Source organism: Schistocerca cancellata, chromosome 2 (assembly GCF_023864275.1).
Source record: "Schistocerca cancellata isolate TAMUIC-IGC-003103 chromosome 2, iqSchCanc2.1, whole genome shotgun sequence".
NCBI lineage: Eukaryota > Metazoa > Arthropoda > Insecta > Orthoptera > Acrididae > Schistocerca > Schistocerca cancellata.
Genome location: NC_064627.1, coordinates 603,479,321 through 603,499,326, shown reverse-complemented (window position 1 = coordinate 603,499,326; position 20,006 = coordinate 603,479,321).

Sequence of the window (20,006 nt, the reverse complement as noted above, 5' to 3'; positions counted from 1 at the left end):
AACTGCCCTTTATATGGGCAAAGTTGTCGTAAAGAAACACATACATAGGTAGGCTGCTATAAACTGCAAATGCTTCGGCTGACTCCGCTCGTAACCCGCAAGTACACTGGAAATTAACTGAAGTCGTCGTGGTACCATCGTATGCCGGCACTGTAGTGGCGCTACATTCGCGCTCAGTCGGAGGTGTGGCTTCAAGATGGCAGCGGACTAGCAACGCCGTCACGTGCTTTACTGCCAACCTCGGGATGCATTCTGCCTGGCTTGGTTTCGATGCTGTACGATACCACAGTTGTGCTGATTGATGTCTCCCTGTTAGCGGAACAATATCTGCCTGATATCTATTTTTACTTTGCTCCTGGATAAAAACTTATTTCAGCTAGTCGAGATTAATGGGACAACCTGTATACACATCCGTTACAGTCACCTAGACACAACAGAGTCTCGCTTGCCTCCGTGGTCGAGACAGCGGGCACGGTAGCTCGTTAAGGGGCTCCGGAACGCCCTATACTTGCAATGTTAAAATAACGCTTATAAATTACATCTTTCCTCACAAAGCATTTGAGGTAGGAAGTTGAACTTTTTACAGATTATTTATTGGAATACGGGCTACAACTTAACACAGGGATTTTACAAAATTTTAGTTCAGTTATTAAAGATGATTTTTTTTCAATTGTAATGAAAATTCACAACATTTTTTTGCAATTTTTTATTTATATATTCAAAAATATACAGTTTTATGGAAAAAGACTGTGTTAAATTATGCAGAAGGTACTGTGTAACATTTACTGAAAGTTTGAAACAAATATGTTTGGAAGATCCTTAGAAAACATGTAATTAGTATGAGAAAATAAAAGTTTTGGGAATCGAGCGACAAAGATTGGATTAACTTTTTAGTGCATTCCAGGTCCATAGGACGGATTATCTTCATCCTCTGCAAACTCCTCCTCCAGCTTCCTCTTGTTCCTCCTCCTGTTTAGTCTTGCTTGTATTTCTAGACTCTTTACAGCCCTGTCTGCAGCCCGAAGGCGTTCCTTGTCTAAAGCAAGCATCGCTCGTACCATGTTAGAACCTATCTTCATTCCCATATTTCTAAATACCTTGCACCTTACAATGTTGCCATCATTGAAAGTCGCAACAGCATCATACACACCAAAGTGAAGTGTTTCTATTCCAACAAATACAGTCTTGGGGATTCTCGACCATATAACACTATTTACACTTTCATTGGGGTTTTGAGTTTTTCCGTGAATACACTTTTTCAACAGTTCAGGTGCTGCTAAGTCTCTGAAAATAGGTTTAGCCACAACACATACTTTATCTCACATCACTAAAATGTACCTGATGAACACGGACGTTAATAATAACACCATTTGACAGCAGTTTAACAGCACCACAGTGGGTCACGCCCATGTAGAACACATTTTAAAAAAAATTTAAAAATAGTTGTAGTCTTCGGAATTGAATAAATTATATATCTATTAAAAGGTAATAGTCTGCAGATTCAGAAAACGCAAAAAAGTAAAGATTGAACTTTTCATGATTTTGAGCCTTTCCGGAGCCCCTTAAGTCAGCGTGTTCGGTCAGAGGGATAGCTGCTTCTGTAATAAAAAAAACATAAAACGAAAAAAACTGAGTTAATGGAGCAACGATGAACTGGAACAAGCGTCATGGGTCATCCGTCTCGCACAAATAGAACGAACAATAACGAACAAAATGGGATAAAAAAAGAAAGGTCACTGATGCAAGGTTTTGCGGTGGCGCTAGACCGAGGAGTCAGGCGGTTCAAATACTGGCGGTGGAGGTAATTTCCGCTGTCAGTAGTTCGCCGGCAAGAAAAGGTGGTGATGTAAAGTTCCCGATCAGCAGACTTCGCATGAATGTCCTGGTTTAAATACAAAGAAGTGAGGGCACGTGACACTGTAGATTGTGACCCGCTTCTCGGAGGGGGTTGTTAAGTTTGGTGGCCCCCTGTGTGGTATTCGCTAGGAGTAGGCTATGTTTCTTCATTTATTATCGTCATAAAACACAATACATACACGTACGATCAAAAATATTGTATTGTAGCATTTTGGAAATAAATTAAATGAAAAAAAACCAGATGGTTCTAAGGCACATCATACACCGCGAGGAAATGAGTAATTTTGAGCGAAGGAAGGAAAAACCGTTTCCGCTTTGGCGGCTGAACCTGCACCTACAATGTAACACGACTCTTTCTTTTCTTACTAACGCGCTATTGTCGCTTCATTCCTACTTGCAATTAGAATCATTTTTTTGGGTATGGTTATGTCTTTTGACCACTTGCAACTTGCAGCTCGGCACACGACAAAAGAAATATTCCTTTCAGCCAGGCGGTAACACGTTCGCAAGAGACCGCGTTAGCTGTTCCCCGCATCTTGCTCTAACAGGGTGGGTTATGAGCTTTGTCTGTGCCGTAAACAGCAGAGCATATGAAGAGACACTCCGGCAACCGGGAACGTATTCATTAATGAAATTCCAGTCTGAAATGTCTGTCCACATTCCTTAGCGATGAAACTCAATACCGGCTGGGAATTCAATAACAACATCGGCGAAGCATTATCACAGATTACGAATAGCTGGCTGGCCACTGTTCGCTGCTCGCAGCAAGCCGCCCGCCATTGTCCTGGTGCGGCTGCTGTATGCAGTTACGAGCCTGCCACGCTTCGAGTCACCATAAAGGCACGTCCTCCACATTGCAGTCTGCTAATCTAACGCGATATGAACTTTTAATCGGAAAATAAGATAAGGATACTCTCCACAGTCGTGGACTATTAACCTCAACAAGCGGCTCTTTCTGCATCTGCACTCTGCAAGCAAACTTATGGTGTGAGGCGAAGGGTACTTTGAGTATCACTGCGACTCCTTATCTGTTCCTGTCACGAACAGGGCGCTGGAACAACGATTGTTGGTATGTCTCCGTGTAACGTCTCTCTTGTACGTTGGACACTGGAGTTGGCTGAGGTGTTCCCACCCATTTAGGCGTAATTTGTTTCGTTCGTTTATGTTGAGAGTCAACTGCCAATCCTTGCACCAAGCGGTGTCCCTTTGCAGTTCTTCGCTACAATTTTCCAGGGTTGCTACTTGTTATAGGCAGGGTGTCTCACCTGTCGTCATGCACATTTTCTCTGATGTTTCGGCAGATATTTGCAATTTTGTTTCTGTAGTCAGCCTAAACAAATACTGCTCAGTGCATCTATCATGTGACGCCCAACGACGATGGAAAACGTCAGTTTGATTCTCGTTATAAACAAAGTGATTTTTAAAGTAATCTTTCGACAGAGCGGCCTCAAATTAGTCTACTGAGATATTCGTTTTATTGATGTGTATTAACAGGAACAGTAAAACACGAGCAACCAACAGTACAGCACCAACAGCACCGTCCTGGCCTGTGCTGGCTCTATGCAGAAGTGCTGTTCAAGTCTCTGCTGGATTACCTATTATTCTTCGTCTTAATATATATCGATAAAACGAATAACGCGCCAGATTAATTTGGGAACACTTTATCGAATGGGTGCGTAAAACACTTGTTTAAAAATGATTTTGTGTTTAACGAGAAACAAACTGACGCTTTTCATCGACGTTGGGAGTCGGACGTCGGACTTGATGAGCAGTATTTGTTTGGGCTGACTACAGCTACGCATTTCAAAAACGAAACTGAAAATATCTGCCAAAACACCAGAGAAAATGCGCCTCACGACACACAGAAAAAACACTCGGTACACAAAGAGTGTAACGAGTGAATGGGTATAAGTTCAAATATTTCTTTTGGTGACAGAGGATGGAGTACTGAACAACACTACAGAAGTATTTACGTCATTTTCAGACTAATTACAACTATCATTTGTGGTATGTTTTTAGGTTGGGTAGTACTTCCAAGTACACGTGGCAAGAGCAAGCCATTAATGCTTGTTTTCCGATCGACAGAAGATCTAGTTTTGAAGGTTGTACGCATAGATGCAAAATGCTTAGTCTATACTGAGAGGGGTAGTCCACATAGTGGTGCAGTTATGACCGTGCAGAAAACATCAGGTAGTAAACACAACTTGTCAAGAGAGGCGTTGCGAACCACTAAGTGGTCTTATTGGACCTCCAGTGAGGAACAGTCAGTATTGAGGGATATACCAGGAACGATCATCTGAAGCAAGGAAGTCTAGTAAACATGGGTTCTAAATTGCATCCTCAGAAGCTGCGAACTCTTCTTCATCTTTGATACTGTAAACTACAAGCTGTTCGGTTTCCATATTCAGAAATGTGGTGCTATGGTCCAAAATTTGCACTCTGAAGTTATGGCCACTTGCTCATCTTCGCTACTGTGTTACACATTTCTTATACTGAACGAGTGCTCATAGCCCATGTTTAGTAGAAGGTTTTTCTTGTTTTGGTCCATACTGCCTCCTCCTAAAACATGGAGAGCTGCGAGCGTTCAGTAAAAGAATTTAGTTTCACATTATAGAAGATGAAGAAGTGCTCGTAGATCTTAAGACATTTTAGGCCCCACATTTACTAAGCGTTTTTCCTTCGAATTATCGTTCGTGTCATATCCCTCAATATTGAAGATTTCTCCTGAGACACAACATTAATGGTTCCATAACACCTTGAAGTACGCCTGACGTTCCATGTCTGAACATTTCTCTCCGTTAATAATATATACTTTGTTCTATTTGTCAGGATCTCTTCATTCCAGTCATAAAGCTGGTCTGTTTCCCATACTTTCGTATTCTGATCATTTGGTGACATTGAGGAACAGTATCAAACGGCCCCCGGAAATAAAGAAATACAGCACCGACCTTGGCGCCGATAACTACTGCCTTCTGGGTCTTAAGATGTTACTTCCTCGGCTTTATATTTTTAGAAATTCAGCTGAAACGTACTTTGTGGCTGGAACAGGTAATCTCAATATCGAAGAAAGGTATTTATAATCATTGACGGGCGTAGATTTTGATCATAATGGTTCAAATGGCTCTGAGCACTATGGGACTTAACTGCTGAGGTCATCAGTCCCCTAGAACTTAGAACTAATTAAACCTAACTAACCTAAGGACATCACACACACCCATGCCCGAGGCAGGATTCGAACCTGCGACCGTAGCGGTCGCGCGATTACAGACTGTAGCGCCTAGAACCGCTCGACCACTCAGGACGGCTGTTGATCATAGTAAAGTAATATAAGTAGAGCTGCGGAGCCTATATTATTGATTAGATCATGTAGTACTATCCAAATGTGCGGATGTTTATTGCTGCATCTCACCCATTATTCTAGATAGTCCAAAAATTCTCTATGTGGTTCAGATCGGATGATTTAGCGGGTTTTTCGAGATGCAATAAGGCGGCTCAATGTTTGTCAAACCATGATCAACGCAGCTATTGTCATCTTTGAAGACCGAAGTCTCCACAGGACACTCTTCACGAAGATGCAAAAGGAAGGGCAGCATTTGGTCACCGACTATTTTCAAGCAAACATCCTGATTCATGTTCATAATAACACAAGTGACCCAAGTCGTAGTACGAAAAAACTTGTCTGAAGCCATCACAGACTCACCTCCGATACGATAGACATCCTCCACACACACGCACACACACACACACATACACACACTGGGTTAAACGCCTCACTGAGCTGCCAGGGCACTTAACGCCTTCTATAATTACAAAAAAGGTCAGACCTGTTGAACCACATCACTTCCTCCAACCAGCTACCGTCCATTTTCTGTTTGGCCCACTGAAGACGCGCAGCAGTATGTGTCGCCGTGAACAATGGCCTTCTGTATGGTACCTGACTCAAAATGTCAATTCCATACTATTCCGTTCACATTGTTTGCTCGGAAAATGGTCCAGATGGGCCTGCATTCAGTGGCAACCGGAATTCATATCGGTTTTTTAAATGACGAGATGTGGCAGTCTTCTACGGTCCCTGTGGGTTAAGATATTTTTACGACGACTGTTCTTATGCCGTTTTACGTGGCTGCGAGTGGTACATCATTCCTTGTAAACACGTTGTAGGGGTCACGTTGTGGCACACGTAACTTTAATCATGGTGGTGTCACGTTCACGTCCAAACACAACAGCCCCTTTCTGTCATTATGTTAAATCTCGATGTCGAGCTGTCTTGCTGCACTGATCCATGTAGCTGACAGAACACACACAACACTTCACTGCCATGACTTTGTAAGTGAGGGAGGAGTGTTATATGACCACCTGAGACAGTGTATAGTAATTGTACAATTTTAAAATATGAAGAACAGAGGAAAGCTCGAAATGGATAAATGTTATGTAATCGAAGTAAGTGGTAAGAATAAGGGGAGGATTGATAAGTGGGTCAAGAGTCAAGTGGAAACATTTGTATCACACAGAACGAAATATTAACTCTTAAGAATTCTTATGAAATAGTGACCAAGCAACAACCGAACTTGATGGGAACATAATGACCTGAAGCTATTAAATGTGGTCATGTAGGAAAGAGTGGGGAAGGTACGAAAGTTCCTCACACAAATATACGCACCACACGTGTTGACGTGGCTGGTGCAATTCTTATGAAATAGTGACCAAGCAACAATCGAACTTGATGGGAACATAATGACCTGAAGCTATTAAATGTGGTCATGTAGGAAAGAGTGGGGAAGGTACGAAAGTTCCTCACACAAATATACGCACCACACGTGTTGACGTGGCTGGTGCAATTCTTATGAAATAGTGACCAAGCAACAATCGAACTTGATGGGAACATTGAATAATGACCTGAAGCTATTAAATGTGGTCATGTCGGAAAGAGTGGGGAAGGTACGAAAGTTCCTCACACAAATATACGCAACCACACGTGTTGACGTGGCTGGTGCATACATTTATGTGAAATAGAGAATGGGAATAGAGAATGGGAAAAGAAAGGGAAGGGATGGGTGGAAACTCGTGACTTACAGCCTCACAGGGCATCAGGTAATTTACTGGCGAAAGTTGAAAGTGTGTGTCCCCATTGCATTACCACAATACCCTGTGTGGCTAAAAGTCACGAATTCCCACTCATCCGTTCCCTTCAAAATGGTTCAAATGGCTCTGAGCACTATGGGACTTAACAGCTATGGTCATCAGTCCCCTAGAACTTAGAACTACTTAAACCTAACTAACCTAAGGACAGCACACAACACCCAGCCAACACGAGGCAGAGAAAATCCCTGACCCCGCCGGGAATCGAACCCGGGAACCCGGGCGTGGGAAGCAAGAACGCTACCGCACGACCACGAGATGCGGGCCATCCGTTCCCTTTCTTTCCCCGTTGTCTATTTCACATAATTGCTAACACTAACAAAAGTGATAAAAGCTAGTGTAGAGACTCAGATGGAAAAACGAATGAATAGAAAAGGGAATTTGTCCAAAGTGTGTAGGCAGAGGAGACAGGGGTATTATCATTAGAGGGAGACCTTGTACAGACCAAGCAGTAAAAAAGTTGAGGATATTGAAATCCAAGGCTCAAATGGTGTCACAGTTGTAACAGGGGTCAATCTGGGACTGACGAATTAAACTTACGTAATTTTCACCCTATTACCCAACTGGAGAGTTACATACGTTGGTATTTCTTAAATCATTCCAAAGCGTTTTCTCTTCAGGATGAAGGGAGCGCAGGAAAAATAGGTTTTTAGTAGGTTGCCTGACAGCGGTCATCGCCCAATCATGTTTTATGCACCAAGAAGGTTGTAAGACTTCCAATGGTTTGCAGATAGCACTTAAAAATCGTTTCTGGTCCAACGATGCTCAGAGCTGGCTAACCCTCGAAATATTGGACTCTGGGGTGTATGCTAATAAGTATGGTGACTTGAGGCCCTATTTCTATACATATATGAATATAGAGAAATATTTGGACGATCAGCTGAGCTTGAATCAACTGTTATGAATTTGTGTAAGCCGTCTACCTTACCATGGTAAGGAAAAAGTTATTGGTAGAGATCTAGGTGATGTACAAGGGTTATTAAATTACCCGGACCTGTTAGATCTGTTAAAGAATGGTATGTCCAACGGAGGGTCTTCAGAGGGTAGAATGAGTCTTAATGGTCAATCTTAGGAGCCTGATGGGAAAAACCAGCGTTCGAGTAGAGAGCTGACTAATAGTCACTAATAATGACTAGTGACTAATAATCGGCCTGAAGGATTACCAGGAAATAGTAAAGGAACATTTAGTAATAAACTAGCGTATTGTAAAAATAGGATTCATGTGGGCAAGAACGATTGACAGTTTCCCTAAGGAGAGATCACAGAAGAAGGAAGGAAAGAGGAAAAGTAGGAGCGGTCGGGGCAATACCCCTTTCCCCGCCCCGTAGGTCAGGAGGGGCTACAATTTAAGACGTTATCGAAACTCAACCAAGTGCGCTACGAGCCGTTTGCGGTAAGGGAGTGGCCTGACAAGGGAGGAGGAGAATGCATTGTATGTATGTGTAGACAGTAAGTTGATGGCTACATAAGGAGTTCTACGAATTGTCACGATAGGGAGGGGGCTGCGGACTTGGGGAAGATTGTCCTCGCTAAAATACGTGCCGTCCGACATGTGTGTATGTGAAGTGCTAAGGATCCAAACTTCCAAACTGCTGAGGTCAGCCGTCCATAGACTTACACATTACTCAAACTAACTTATGCTAAGAACAACACACACACACTCTCATGCCCGAGGGAGGACTCGAACCTCCGGAGGGAGGGGCAGCGCAATCCGTGACATGGGGCCCATAGACCACGCGGTCACTCCGCGTGGCGATCGTCCGACATGTAATAGTTGCATTTAGATATGTTAATTACTTTCTCACGGTATCAGTTTATGTCGTTATTTACCTGAGATGCCATAGCCGTTTATATATTTATTTATTTATTTCGGAAATGTTAAATATTGTCATTGTTGTGGTGATATGTTATCTAACGTTTAAAACGAAGTGCGTCGCCCCTTTAACTGTCAGGAATAAGCTGTTAGATTAAGCCAATTACCTACATCACTAGAGCTGCGACTGTAGCGCCTGAGTGGTGGATAATCTCTGGATTATGATGGATACTACGAAGGCACTGTTAATACGGCGACTTAACTATTTAATAACCTAATTGGACTGTTACTGGAGCGAGGGGTTATTTAATTGCGTATGTGGTGTATTTTATCTGGAGCCCGTGATAACATTAAACAGTAAGACAGAGGTTTCTGTGTTATATCATTTTGATTACTAGTGATTATTGAATTTAGCTTCGTACAACGTTCCTATTTCGAGACAATTGCGTATTTGATAGTTGTTGTTATTGGTCTTTTAGGGTATAGGGCAGAATTTTTGCGAATACTACGTCAAAACTGAATTGGTTTAAGTTTTGTGAAAAGTATTACGATGAAAGCTGCATTGGAAATTATACTATTTCTCTGTCGTGTAGTATTAATAAAAGGAGCTGTCAATAATGAAGGCTGGTTTCTAGCGTCTAAGAAAGAGGTTACCGGACACTTACACCGATAACTGAGCTCGATGTGTAAGGAAGGGATTATCCCGCACTTACAATGAGATTAGCTTACGATAGGGGATTGTGTATTATTATGTGTTAAGAGAGACTACTTATGGTTCCATAAGCGGAATAAGAACGGAAGATAGTTATTTGCTAGGTGTTCTAATCTAATTTATTAAAGTGATGATGGGAGAAGGCAACAGTACTTGTATTAACCTAATGTTTGAAACGTCTCATTAGAAAAATTTTAAATGGCTGTGCTAGTAAACTTCTAAGTTGTTTGATACAAAGACAGATGAGTAAAACTGAACGTATTCAGACAGTTCACTCTTTACTTACTCTTATCATCACTAAACTGACACACAATATTTTTTAGCGCATCGCAATCTGACTTTCAAAAATCCCTACAAAAGAGTGGCCCTGACTAACAATAACCTTTACCTTTCATGAATCACTTACCTCACAGAAATCTTCGTTTCTCGAACTACTGCAGTGAGCGCCAATACTGACAGCTAAATAAAAGATTCTAACTACTGAAGGTACTAACTACTGATAGGCATAGTTACCAAATGAAAGATTTTGATAGAGAACAAACAATGTATTTACCTTAATAATGTTCAAAAGTCATCATATATCAATTCATGACATCCAGCTTTACAAATTTCCTTTTTCTGGCGGACGCACGTCCAGATCGTCCGCTTATAATAACATCTAGAAACTCTTGCATCTCTCTCCCAACATCCACCACTGCTGGCGGCTCACCTCCAACTGCCCAACGCTACGCGCTGTCCACATCCAACTGCCCAACACTCAATTAGCGAATATTCCAACGAAGCCAACCAGCCACAGACTGCACACAGCGCTACGTGGCGTTACCAACAGAAAAATCTAAACAGCCTACTTACATGTTTAGTGTGATTATGTCAACGGATTCCTTTATGGAGTAATCTTAAGAGTGTATCATAAGTTCAGGTATCGTGGATGTATCGTGAGGATATAAGAAGGTTAAATCACTGTAAAGGATGTAAGAGAAAGTACGTGGATAATGTTGACCCCTACGGATGGTTGTAGTACCGACTGAGCTGACACAGAAGTGTCATTTTGTCTGGGAGCTGAGGTTTATGACGGACAGCTTACATCAGCCATTTAATTTACTGCACCAGGAGATTGCGCGGTGTAGACATGTAATGATGTGAGGTTATATAGACAGCTGAGAGGGAAACCACTGTCAGGTCAGTGGAGATTTTCCGTGAGTTAACAGAAATTGGTATACGTTGCAGAAAGCATAATGAAAGTTAACTGGGCGCCGCTGCTGATAAAACGACCGGCGAACCGCGTAACTGGCTAGTAGCAGCGTGCAGCCGACATCCGAGCGAGAATTAGGCGGTCCACAGAGAGGCCATAACCTCGCCAGCCGAGCTGAAAAAAACTTCTGTTCTCATCTGTACGTGATTTTGTAAATATCTCAGCACCCAGCTAGACTTGAATTATACTGGATTTAAAGGGCTTAGTTCGTGATTATAATGACTCACTTGTGGTCAGGATTTCAAGTACCGCATAACTGTAATAAATCTGACCTGTGGTGACTGATTTGTAGTTGGGACTTTAGTGGTGTTCGGGTGGATTGATATGATGATCTGCGAATCAGTTTAAAGTCAGAATTGAGTTTAACCATAGTCACGACACAGTCGCTCTCTTTTATTATACACTGCGACAGCAGCGCACCAAGCGGACAGAAAGCTACATTCCTGAATATTATATACGTCTGAGAATGCGTCAGTCGTTGGGGCGATCTGAAGGCTATATTATCGTTGCAGACTCAAGTTCGCTAATATTTTCATTACTATTACCGGTTTCGACGGATCCACGCTGTCATCGTCGAAACTTGTAACACTATTAGATGTACAAGTTCTGTTCAGTGTCGTAGAAAGCATCTACATCTAATAATGTTACAAGATCCGATGACGACAGCGTAGATCTGTCGAAACCGATAACAGTAATAAAAATAATTACCAGCGATATTGGCTAACTTGATTCTTTAAGAATAATAATTATGAATATATCTGATGAGTGCGCATGAAAATCGACGCCTGCTTCAAAATGACACCACATTTGTATTCGTTAATTCCCTGAGAACCCTGGGAGGTATGAAAAGTTACATTACAGGACAGCTTATTTACGATTCTCTTGTACCGTGCGGATATTTACTGAAGAGTTTCGTTTTGATTTAAGAACAATAAATGGCTAGTAAACAGCAGAAGATCTGAACTTTTGCAGACAGATGTCTCATATTTACACTGTAATGTGAAGTTTTCTTCACTAAACTTACTGACAAATCTGTGAATGGGGAACACAGAAAACGTAGAACATTTGTATGGAATGCAATAACTGCATTATTTGCAACTGCAGCTGAATAGAAAACCACTCAGGCATGATAATAAAACGTCAAAAGCAACAAAATTACTTCCTAACACAGAAGAAACCATTTCCACAATTTTTGCTGCATCTCAGCCACAACAGCAATAATCTTCACACATTAGCTTTTGAAGCAGCAGAAATTACATTTACCAAAATATTCATGTATTGGAGAGTCGAGTGAAGTGTAAGACTATGAGGATCAATAGACTCCATGCCAACTGCCTTGCTGCAGAGGTAACACCGGTCCCCGTCAGATCACCGAAGTTAAGAGCTTTCGGGCTGGGCTAGCACTTAGATGGGTGACCATCCGGTCTGCCGAGAGCTATTGGCAAGCAGGAAGCACTCAACCGTTGTGAGGCAAATTGAGGAGCTACTTGACTGAGAAATAGCGGCTCCGGTCTCGGAAACTGACATACGGCCGGGAGAGCGGTGTGCTGACCACATGCCCCTCCATATACGCATCCAGTGACGCTTGTGGGCTGAGGATGACACGGCTGCTGGTCGGTACCGTTGGGCCTTCATGGCTGTTCGAGAGGAGTTTAGTTTTTTTTAAATAGACTCCATACTAAATTATTACTACACGTGAAGAAACTGCCAATCATAATAAGAACAGACAACAAGAGAGGTATATGCTTCTCATGTAGGAAGTTCGTGTTTATATTCTCTTGCTTTCGTCGAGGAAAGTGCTGTTACACTCATATTTCTAAAGTATTTCTTCATGAATATGTTCTAGCTTATGCCACTGAATAAGTCAGATTTGGCTGTTCATACATTTATTTTACAGTCATTGATAACTCTTGACAATTTACCAATGCTTGGCACGCAAGAACGTAATAACTATTTCGTTAATTAACTAGAAAAATATTATAAAAACCAATCGTCAGTGTTATAGCTGGCTTTCTCGCCGCTAGGGGCGCTAGTGTTGTTTTGTCAGACGGTAACAATTTTCACAGAAGTGAGTGTCGCGACTGTACACGTTACTTGTGGTGTAACTGTCCTTATAGAGAGGGAGAAATATTTTATGAAAGGTGCATTGGGTTTATTCTGTGTAAGTGAGTTATCTTTAGAGAGTGATGATTTTTGGAATAAAACTTATTTCACAGGACTTCCTGGAAACGTGATGTCATTTTGCGACAACAGCAGAACCTGCTATCGTCTTTCGTTAGCCTTCGATGCGGGTCTCTCTCTCATGAGTAACAGCTCACACATGTCGCTAGCGACAGAAATATACCAACCAGAAATGCCATTGTTTTGCAGGATATTCTTTTGAGATCAGTTTTGCCCAAGAAATATGTTACGAGGAAGAATATGAATATTAACGCTCATCGTTCCACTCGCACCAGTTTATGTTGTCCACTTAGGTTCTTTCCTAACTACACACTTGGAGGTTGCCACTTCTTCGTAAGTAAAGACCTAAATACTTGTAAGAAGAAAGTGAATTTTATTGCTGATCGCTTAAATCGCAGCAATTAAATCTGTTCTGTTAGTTTCCTGTTTGACTACACACTCGGGAATCGCAACATATTCAGAAGTAAACAGTCAAATACTTATTTCATTCTATAATCAAACGGAAAAGAAGCCACAGAATGTGTAAACAACATTAAAATGGGAAAAAATATGCATGTAGAGGGATGGGAATCTACATCCTTTGACTCTGCAAATCACGACGATCGATATCCATTACACCTTTTTTGGGGGGAGGGGGGAGGTGGGGAGGTGTGAACAAGACAAATAAAAGTCTTTATTAACAAGGTGTGAGGCCAACAAACATATGTGTGTCCGAAACAAGGAATACTGAAAGTACGCTAAGAGGTGTAACACAGTAGGAATTAGGACTTAGGGATGTGACTGTTGTCTCCTAGAAGTGTCATATCGTTGTTGAGTTATTAAGTGACATTTTATTATAAGGATGTAGCGTTTGTAATAAATATTCAATGTGCCGTTTCCCTGAAACGGCAAGTTATAGTACAAAACAGTTAAAAATGCCGAAATAAATAAGTCATCTGCCTCATCGATTCTACAGGGTGATTCAAAAAGAATACCACAACTTTAAAAATGTATATTTAATGAAAGAAACATAATATAACCTTCTGTTATACATCATTACAAAGAGCATTTAAAAAGGTTTTTTTTCACTCAAAAACAAGTTCAGAGATGTTCAATATGGCCCCCTCCAGACACTCGAGCAATATCAACCCGATACTCCAACTCGTTCCACACTCTCTGTAGCATATCAGGCGTAACAGTTTGGATAGCTGCTGTTATTTCTCGTTTCAAATCATCAATGGTGGCTGGGAGAGGTGGCCGAAACACCATATCCTTAACATACCCCCATAAGAAAAAATCGCAGGGGGTAAGATCAGGGCTTCTTGGACGCCAGTGATGAAGTGCTCTGTCACGGGCTGCCTGGCGGCCGATCCGTCGCCTCGGGTAGTTGACGTTGAGGTAGTTACAGACAGATAAGTGCCAATGTGGTGGCGCTCCATCCTGCTGAAATATGAATTGTTGTGCTTCTTATTCGAGCTGAGGGAACAGCCAATTCTCCAACATCTCCAGATACTGTAGTCCAGTTACAGTAGCACCTTCGAAGAAAAAGGGACCAAAAACTTTATTGGCTGAAATGGCACAGAAAACGTTCACCTTAGGCGAGTCACGTTCATACTGAGTTGTTTCCCGCGGATTCTCAGTGCCCCATATACAGACATTGTGACGGTTGACTTTCCCGTTAGTGTGGAAAGTTGCTTCATCACTAAACACAATCTTTGAAACGAAAGATTCATCTGTATCCATTTGAGCAAGGATAAAATCACAGAAATCGATTCTTTTAATCTTATCAGCTGCAGACAGTGCTTGAACCAATTTCAGACGATAAGGTTTATAACTAACCTTTTTCGTAGGACTCTCCATACAGTTGATTGTGGAATTTGCAGCTCTCTGCTAGCTCTGCGAGTCGATTTTCCTGGGCTGCGAACAAATGCTTGCTGGATGCGTGCTACATTTTCATCACTCGTTCTCGGCCGTCCAGAACTTTTCCCTTTGCACAAACACCCATTCTCTGTAAACTGTTTATACCAACCTTTAATACACCACCTATCAGGAGGTTTAATACCATACTTCGTTCGAAATGCACGCTGAACAACTGTCGTCGATTCACTTCTGCCGTACTCAATAACACAAAAAGCTTTCTGTTGAGCGGTCGCCATCTTAGCATCAACTGACGCTGACGCCTAGTCAACAGTGCCTCAAGCGAACAAATGTACAACTAAATGAAACTTTATAGCTCCCTTAATTCGCCGACAGATAGTGCTTAGCTCTGCCTTTTGTCGTTGCAGAGTTTTAAATTCCTAAAGTTGTGGTATTCTTTTTGAATCACCCTGTAGAATTGCGTGTGACGTCACGTTTGCAGATAGTCTTGTGAAATGAGAGTTAGCTGTGACATTTTTCGATAATCGTATTACGCACGTTGCCCCTCGCCAATTTCTGAGCAGCCAGCAAAGTTGCCAATTCAGGACTGAATTACTATCGCGATATAGCAAATATTAAGGTGATTATTATTAATCAGGCCCCATTTTCGAGTGTCATCTCCCGATGTCGATAACTTGCATTCGTTGCGTGTAGATTCTTACGGGACAATAGGTCGACAAACTACATCCTTCCAAGAATAGTAAGCGCTTGAAGGATATAACAGAACCTACACAACGGTCGAGGCTAGTCACCGTTAACTCCAGTGAGAACGCAATAAAGATGGAAAAATAAACAATCAATACATACAAAATGATGATTAGCAGTGCCTTGTATGAGTTGCGATCTCCTACGCCACGGACACGATATTAAATCTTGCACCTTGACTCTAAATTTTTACCTCTGTTTGCCTCATGTTTTGTAGTCGAATTTGCGGGACAGAAATCCCAAGAATTTGAATTACTTTCGCTGTCTTACAAACAGCCAGATAATTTTTAGTTTGTGTGACGAATGGGAGCTAGCTCTAAATGTGGGAAAATGTGCGGATGAGTAGGTAAAACAAACCTGTAATGTTCGGATACTGCATTAGTAGTTTACTGCTTGACACAGTCACGTGGTTTAAATATCTTGTGTAACGTTGCAAAGCGATATGAAATGGAGCGAGCATGTGACGACTGTGGTAAGGAAGGCGAATGGACGACTTAGGTTTATTGGGAAAATTTTGGGATAATGTGGTTTATCTGTAAAGAAAAAACCGTATATAGGACACTGGTGCGACCTATCCTTGAATACAGCTCGAGTGTTTGGAAACCGTGCAGGTCGGATTGAAGGAGGACATCGAGGCAGTTCAGAGACAGGTTGGTAGATTTTGTTACCGGTAGGTTCGAACAAAACATAAGTGTTATAGAGATGCTTCTGGAACTCAAATGGGAATACCTGCAGGAAGGTGACATTCTTTTCGAAGAACACTATTGAGAAAATTTAGAGAACCGGCATTTGAAGCTGAATACTGAATGATTCTACTGTCGCCAGCATATATTGCGCCTAAGGTTCACAAAGATAAGATACGGAAAATTAGGACTCATACGAAGGCATATACAAGGTGAAAAGTATTTAAACCGACAAACTCTGGGAGACTGTAGTGGACATCAAAACAAGCATTTTTCCCTAATGTCATTTTTTCCTATGAGGATAGTTGAAACCGGTGGAGGCCGTATTACGCTCTTCAGTTGTTAGAGGCCGTATTACGATCTTCAGTTGTTAGAGGGCGTATTACGCTCTTCAGTTGCAGCCAACTGTTGTCCACCAGTGCAGTAGTACATTGTCTCTGTTTACTAATGGAGCGATACCCCTGGAGTGAGTGCACGATATGGTTGGTGCGTCCTACATAGCGCACCACAACGGACGAGATGCACAGCAGGTTTATCAACAACAATATCCTAACCGCCAGGTTTTAAATTGTAAGACATTTCCAGGGGCAGATGTGGACTCTGACCACAATCTATTGGTTATGAACTGTAGATTAAAACTGAAGAAACTGCAAAAAGGTGGGAATTTAAGGAGATGGGACCTGGATAAACTGAAAGAACCAGAGGTTGTACAGAGTTTCAGGGAGAGCATAAGGGAACAATTGACAGGAATGGGGGAAAGAAATACAGTACAAGAGGAATGAGTAGCTTTGAGCGATGAAATAGTGAAGGCAGCAGAGGATCAAATAGGTAAAAAGACGAGGGCTAGTAGAAACCCTTGGGTAACAGAAGAAATATTGAATTTAATTGATGAAAGGAGAAAATATAAAAATGCAGTAAATGAAGCAGGCAAAAAGGTATACAAACGTCTCAAAAATGAGATCGACAGGAAGTGCAAAATGGCTAAGCAGGGATGGCTAGAGGACAAATGTAAGGATGTAGAGGCTTATCTCACTATGGGTAAAATAGATACTGCTTACAGGAAAATTAAAGAGACCTTTGGAGATAGCAGAAGCACTTGTATGAATATCAAGAGCTTTGATGGAAACCCAGTTCTAAGCAAAGAAGGGAAAGCAGAAAGCTGGTAGTAGTATATAGAGGGTCTATACAAGAGCGATGTATTTGGGACAATATTATGGAAATGGAAGAGGGTGTAGATGAAGATGAAATGGGAGATATGATACTGCGTAAAGAGTTTGACACAGCACTGAAAGACCTGAGTCGAAACAAGGCCCCCGGAGTAGACAACATTCCATTAGAACTAGTGACAGCCTTGGGAGAGCCAGTCCTGACAAAACTCTACCATCTGGTGAACAAGATGTATGAGACAGGCAAAATTCCCTCAGACTTCAAGAAGAATATAATAATTCCAATCCCAAAGAAAGCAGGTATTGACAGATGTGAAAATTACCGAACTATCAGTTTAATATTCACAGCTGCAAAATACTAACGCTAATTATTTACAGACGAATGGAAAAACTGGTAGAAGCCGACCTCGGGGAAGATCAGTTTGGATTCCGTAGAAATGTTGGAACACGTCAGGCAATTCTGACCCTACGACTTATCTTAGAAGAAAGATTAAGGAAAGGCAAACCTACGTTTCTAGCGTTTGTGGACTTAGAGAAAGCTCTTGACAATGTTGACTGGAATACCCTCTTTCAAATTCTAAAGGTCGCAGGGGTAAAATATAGGGAGCGAAAGGCTATTTACAATTTGTACAGAAAGCAGATGGAAGTAATAAGAGTCGAGGGGCATGAAAGGGAAGCAGTGGTTGGGAAGGGAGGGAGACAGGTTTGTAGCCTATCCCCGATGTTATTCAATCTGTATATTGAGCAAGCAATAAAGGAAACAAAAGAAAAGTTCGGAGTTGGTATTAAAATCCACGGAGAAGAAATAAAAACTTTGAGGTTCGCCGATGACATCGTAATTCTGTCGGAGGCAGCAAAGGACTTGGAAGAGCAGTTGAACGGAATGGACAGTGTCTTGAAAGGAGGGTATAAGGTGAACATCAACAAAACCAAAACGAGGATAATGGAATGTAGTCGAATTAAGTCGGGTGATGCTGAGGGAATTAGATTAGGAAATGAGACACTTAAAGTAGTAAAGGAGTTTTGCTATTTGAGGGGCAAAATAACTGACGATGGTCGAGGGTATAAAATGTAGGCTGGCGATGGCAAGGAAAGCGTTTCTGAAGAAGAAAAATTTGTTAACATCGAGTATAGATTTAAATGTCAGGAAGTCATTTCTGAAAGTATTTGTATGGAGTGTAGCCATGTATGGAAGTGAATCGTGGACGATAAATAGTTTAGACAAGAAGAGAATAGAAGCTTTCGAAATGTGGTGCTACAGAAGAATGCTGAATATAAGGTGGGTAGATCACATAACTAATGAGGAGGTATTGAATACAATTGGGGAGAAGAGGACCTTTTGGCACAACTTGACTAGAAGAAGGGATCGATGGTAGGACATGTTCTGAGACATCGAGGGATCACCAATTTAGTATTACAGGGCAGCTTGGAGGGTAAAAATCGTAAAGGGAGACCAAGAGATGAATACACTAAGCAGATTCAGAAGGGTGTAGGCTGCAGTAGGTACTGGGAGATGAAGAAGCTTGCACAGGATAGAGTAGCATGGAGAGCTTGTAGAGAAGCAGCCTACTCACGCTGTAGTAAATTCACATCAGTTTCCATCGTGTGCCAGCCAGTCTGCTGTAACTAGCTCTGACGTCATATATGTTGCGCAATACCTTAAAAATCAAGCAAATGACCTAAAACTTTTCTAGCATGTCAGGAATAATTCTAAATTAATGTGTGTTAAATATCAGTTCGATAACTTCAGCCATTTTCGAAATTTGGACGTTTTTCTAAAAAAATCATTGGCGCAACAGAAAAGAGCTAGAGACTTCAAAATTTATATTTAGATTCATCTTTCATAATGATTAAATAAAAACAGTACTTTGGATTTCACAAATTAAGATTTTAGTGGAAATTCATGATTTTCTGGTTTTCGTCTCAAAACTGAAGGAAGCAAGATAGATTAAGTAGGCTAATAAATAAGGCTAGGATGTTTAGATTTAAATAGGTTGGAGGTCCGCTATGACTGTGAAGATGTGAAAAGTTTCTTTTGAATACCTATAAAATTATAGCGATAGCGGATCTCAAAAGGGCCAGTTCAGAGCTCATCTACTGCGTGCAGTGTAATTTAATTAATTCTCTCGCCTAAAATATTTAACTTAGCCACGTCAAAATTTTATTATCAATACTTACCTGCGTGCTGAATGCACGTTTAAATTAAGAGCTTCATCGGCCATCAGCAAAAGAAGCTATAAATTATTATGTAACTTGAAGTGGTGCGTTACTAGTCCAGCGGCTAGTCGGGAGAGCCGATTTGATCAGGCGTTCCCTTAGCCGCCGCGGCCTCACATGATTCTGGACGGGGTGTGGAACATCCCGGTCTATCGTGAACGTAGGGTTTACCGAGAGGCATTTCCTACCAAGGCTGCAGGTTGAGGTTGACGGAGGACATCGCGTGTGATAACTGGAAGTCGCAGAGAGGAATAGGTGGTGGGGAATCCGCGGGGCTGACCTGATTATTCGATCAGGGCAACGGGCCACCTATAGTGGTCGTAATTGTCATTATGTCGCCCTAAGTTCCGGACGAGGGGATTGTCTGAAGTGCGGGTGGTGGTGT